Source organism: Miscanthus floridulus, unplaced genomic scaffold (assembly GCF_019320115.1).
Source record: "Miscanthus floridulus cultivar M001 unplaced genomic scaffold, ASM1932011v1 fs_303_1_2, whole genome shotgun sequence".
Lineage (NCBI taxonomy): Eukaryota > Viridiplantae > Streptophyta > Magnoliopsida > Poales > Poaceae > Miscanthus > Miscanthus floridulus.
In genome coordinates this window covers 1-5,409 of record NW_027096547.1, presented here as the reverse complement: position 1 = coordinate 5,409, position 5,409 = coordinate 1, and positions in this window count along the sequence as shown.

The following is a 5,409-nucleotide window of genomic DNA, read 5'->3' as shown; positions in this document are numbered from 1 at the left end:
AGAAAATATGAATACATGACAGAAATATGAATACACTATATATATCAAGCAGGCACAGTAGTGAACTTCTTTTTAACGTATATCTCTTGGTTATGATCGCGCCATAACCATGGAGTGTCCTCTTCATTTAGCTAGATGCTTGGGTCTTTGTTCACTGTGAAGGGTGGAATTCGGTCATCCTTTTCATAATCTTCTGATATGTCTGACTTGTCTTCAATTCCGACGATGTTTCTTTTCCCTAAAAGAACTATGTGGCGCTTTGGCTCATTGATTGGGTCGTTGTTGTTTTTCCCTCTCTTCGGTTTTGTAGACATGTCCTTGACACAGAACAACTAATTCACATCCTTGGCAAGGACGAACGGTTCGTCTTTGTACCCAATATTGTTGAGGTCCACGGTTATCATTCCATACTGGTTGTCGACTGCTACCCCGCCTCCAGTCACCTTTACCCATTGGCACTTGAACAAAGGTACCTTAAAAGTAGGTGCATAGTTTAGTTCCCATATCTCCTCTATGCGGCCATAATATGTTTGCTTATTTCCATTAGGGTCGGTGGCATCTATGCGGACACCACTATTTTGGTTGGTGCTCCTTTTATCTTGGGCTACTGTGCAAAATATATTTCCATTTATCTCGTACCCTTTGTATGTGAGGATATGCCACGATGGCTGCCTAGCCAACAAATACAGTTGCTCATCAATACTCTCATCACCCTGACATTCTTTTCGCAACCAGTCGCTGAAAGTTTCCATGTGCTGACGCGTAATCGAAGCTTTAGACTTCCCTAGAAACTCGGATCGGAGCAACTCTTTATGTGTCTCGATATACGGATCCACCAAGGAGGAGTTTTGCGGAACTGTGTAGTGTGCTTTATTAAAATAATTGTCATGCGTACCAATATATGGTTTCTTCCCTAGTGTCCCCTTTCCACTTAGTCTCCTCTCATGTCGCGATTCAGGAACACCAATCGGGTCAAGGTCGGGAATAAAGTTAACACAAAACTCAATGACCTCCTCTGTTCCATAGCCCTTAGCGATGCTTCCTTCTGGCCAAGCACGGTTGTGAACATATTTCTTTAGGACTCCCATGAACCTCTCAAACGAGAACATGTTATGCAGGAACATAGGAACGAGAATGCTAATCTCCTTGACTAGGTGAACTAGGAGGTGTGTCATGATATTAAAGAAGGAAGGAGGGAAAACCAACTCAAAGCTGACAAGACATTGAACCATATCATTCTGTAGTTTAGCTAGATCCATTGGATCGATTGCCTTCTGAGAAATTGCATTGAGGAATGCACATAACTTCACGGTGGCTAGACGTACATTTGGAGGTAGAATTCCTCTTAATGCAACTGGAAGCAATTACGTCATGAGCACGTGGCAGTCATGGAACTTTAAGTTTAGGAATTTCTTCTCTAGCATATTTATTATACCCTTTATATTTGAGGAGAATCTAGATGGTACCTTAATGCTTGCTAGGCATTGAAACATGCTTTCCTTCTCTTCTTTGCTAAGTGTGTAGCTGGCAGGACTTAAGTAATGGCGTCCATCATCTGTCTTCTCTGGATGTAGGTTGTCTCATTCTTTCAAACACCGCAGGTCCTGTCATGCTTCAAGTGTGTGTCGATGTTTTACCACTGATAGCCTACCACGGGGATACCCGAGGTAGTATGTTCGGGCTTCAGCGTATGCTGAACTTGATGGTGAACGCAAGAGATAGTCGATTTATCCTGGTTCAGGCCCTCGATCGTAGATCGAGTAATAACCCTACGTCCAGTCGGCGTTAGCCTTTGCGTTGGATTGATTGTGAAGTGTTGTGTTGTACAATTGCTGTCCTCTTCTCCCAGGAGCCCTGCCCTCCTTTATATAGTCAGGAGGCCAGAGTCCTAGTCAGTTTACAATGAGATTTCCTAGTAGGATTACTAAATAGTACTACTACTAAGATTACATGGGAAGAATCCTAGTTGGACTAGATCTTCTCTCTCCCTTGCGGTGTATCCTGTGGGTCCCGCATCAATAAGCCCCCAAGCACTTCATGGTTGAGCTCTAAAAGTCTCGTTTTGCTCCTTCAAGTCTTGTTGAGTAGGAACAAATGTCATCCGAGTGCTTTCTGGAGTGAAACCTTGTAGCGCTTCTTGGGACCTTCGAGTGGTGAGTGCTTTTTTGAAGAAAAAGTACATCCATCTGGTTGTAGCCCCCGAGCCTCTTGCTATTTGGAACAAGGAGCTAGAGGATCTTGTCTTGAAGTTGCTCTGTTTGTTCGTTGAAGTTTTATAAAAAAGAACTCGAATATGGCTCGTTCTAGGTTCTTTTTGTCGTAATGTCTTGAAGTGGTCTGCGTTGAGGAAGTCTTTTGGTGACGTGCGCTTTTTTGAAGAAAAAGTGCACTCACTGAGTGTAGCCCCCGAGCCTCTTGCTATTTAGAACAAAAAGTTGGAGGGTCTTGAATCTTTATGTTGTTTGAAAATTTGTGTTCTAAAGTAGTCCCTAAGAGTTGGATTATGTCATCATCTGAGTAGTTTTGCGGCATCTTTCCGAAGTAGCCTTTTAGTCTTGGATTAAACCATCATCCGAGTAGTTTCGCAGCATGCAGCCTCCGAGCGTATATCCTTGTTGTTTTGTTCAGGAAGAACTCGGATGCGAGGTCTTGGCGTATTCTTTGATAGTTTGCTGTTGTCAGATGTAGTTGTATGGTGGTGGTTGAGTGTAAATGCCTTTTGTTCATGGGTTGTACTGTGCTGGTATATTCTTCTGAATATGCCCATCTTCGAGTACTGTTCCCTCTCGCCTAAGTCATCCATTATTGAGTCCTGTCTTTTCACTATGTCCTTTGTTAGGCTTATTTCGTTGGTACTCCTAGTCCATGTGCGCCGCTCCTTTGATCTATAAATACTGTCCCGGAGTGCTTGTTTTCATCCATTGGACATTCTATTGAAACCTTCATGGTCATGAACATGGTAGTTTGTGAAGTAGAGCAGCCCCCAGGCATATTTTGTAGTTCCTATGTGTCTTGTCGTAGCTGGAGGAAGTCTTGTGATAGGGATTAGAGGTAGGCTAATCCTGCGATAGCATTGTGCCAGGATGTACGTGGCGGTAGTTGGAGGAAGTCTTGTGATGTGGGCTTCGTTCCTTCATCTGGCAGTTCTAGGTTGATCCTCGTCGCCTGTCCTGAGACTATCCGGTGCAGATCAACACCATATCCAGCATCACATTGGTCTTGGGTAGACAAATGCCCGCCAGCCTTCTCTGCTCCATGTTGTCTTGCCGTGCTGCCGATTTCCGCCTTGGATGCACTACGTCCATCCTTTGAAGAAAACAGTGTAGCTGATGGCGGTTTGTCCTTTCGAGTAGCAATTTGGGAGACGTAGTCATTCCAGAGCCTAGCCGTGTCCATGTTCCTCTTTGCTACTTTGCTTTTCATGGTGCCGAGTTCGTTGGGTCTTGTAAGATTTGTAATCTTCTATTTTTGAAGTCGCTTGTAATGCTGTGATCCTTGTCATTCATGAGATTACTGAGTTCTTTCTTAAATAACCGGGTTCTTTTGTTCCTTGCGAGGTAGCCCTTTGTTTCTTCCTGTTTGACGGGTTGTTCTTGTAGTGATCTGATAACCCTGCCGTGGTGCTAGACGGATAAGTCTAAAATCTACCCATTGGATTGTACCATTATGTGGATTTGTGCCCTCCGTCGTTTTAGCTGTGTTGGTAAATGGACCATTGCGTTCTCACACGGTGTTTTAACGGGCCTGGTGGGCCGTTTCTAACGCTGTAAAATTTATTTATAGACCCTTTGTCCTCTTTTTCTTTACTGCCTTTCTTTTGCCTTCAAACCCTAGCTCTTAATCATCCGCCGTCGCCATTTCCGCCGCTGTCCTTAGCGCCGCCATCTAGCTTCATCTTCCCCAGTACCTTTTTGCTTCCGCTAGTTCATGGGTAGGAAGAAAACCATGAGCAAGTCCCTGGTGACCTTCGTGGACGAGGAGTCATCCCTTTCTTTGATCGAGAACCAAGAGTTCGTGGCAATGAGGGCTGCTCAGAAAGTTTGGCCGGCTCCAACAACAAGCGAAGATCAGCTGCGCGAGCTCGTCAGCGACAGCTTGATCCAAAGCAAAGTCATCGCTGAATGGAGAGTTCCGGGCGAGCATCGGGTTCCTGCTCCGGGTCCTGGTGAGATTGTCCTCTTCGTTTCCTTTGTCCACGCCGGACTTTGCCTTCCTGCTTCCTCCTTTCTTCATCAGTTTCTTGGTTATTTTGGGGTTAGTCTGAACCATCTAACCCCTAATGCCGTTCTCCATCTTTTCATTTTCGTTCATCTCTGTGAAGCTTTCCTCGGAATCCCTCCTTCTCTATCTCTTTTTCACTATTTCTTTCGTCTGAAACCTCAACCTCGCTGCGAAGAAACCAGCATTCTTGGTGGTTGTGGGATTCAGTTTCGCTAGGGTCTTAAGATTAAGTTTTTTGACTATGACTTGATCGATTCTGTAAAAGATTGGCGTGCCGACTGGTTTTACGCTGCCAATTTGATCCCTTCTCTTGTCGTCCACTCTGGATCTGGTCCTATGGTGAATGACCGATGGGACAAGAAACTTGATTCACCTGCTGAGATTCAAGTGATCTAGCCACTCCTTGATAGGATTAGCATGCTAAAACAGTAGGGTTTAACCGGTTTTGGCATTATTTTGAGTTTTCTTCGTCGCCGAGTTCAGCCCTTGAAAGAGCGGGAGCACCTTGGCTTCGAGTATTCTAGGGCCGAGGATCCTTCATGCATGGTCCCAGCCCTTGAGCTGACCGATGAGGAGGTACTCGAGCGTCTCTAGAAGATGCTAAAAGGAGTGAGCATTATTCCTCCTGCTGTCTTCGAGTTCTCTGTCAACAATCTGCCCCTAGCGGTGAGTTGTTTATCTCTTTGTTTGGATACTTTATGTACTCTTGCTGCATCCATTTTTGCTTAGCTTTTCCTTGTCTTGCTATTTTATCCTTTTTCGTAGGAGCTTGGGCGAAACTTTGTTGACCCGATCCCTCTTGATGTTCTCCCTGCTGTGGCAGAGACTGGGATAAACTTGCTGGAACTTCTGCAACTAGTAAGTCCCCACCCTCCACAGCGCTTCCTAGAGTTTCTTCCAGATTTGTTGATGTATATGAAGAATATGTTCCTCGTCTAGTCCCTCGCGGTCCTCATAGTGTCCCGAAGAGGGGGCGAACGGATGGGTCTTCATCTGGCCTGCCTGTCTCCAAGAAGCCTTGTAAACCAAGTACTCTCTCAGGTACTCCAGTTGTTGCTAGCATGCTCTTAGGTGAGCACATTTAATACTCTTTGTTCCTTTGTTTTCCTGTTTCTCTCTTGAACCGAGTACTTTTTATTCTTTTTTCAGCGGGTGCTCTGGTTTCCTTGGCTGAGGGAGAGGAGGATG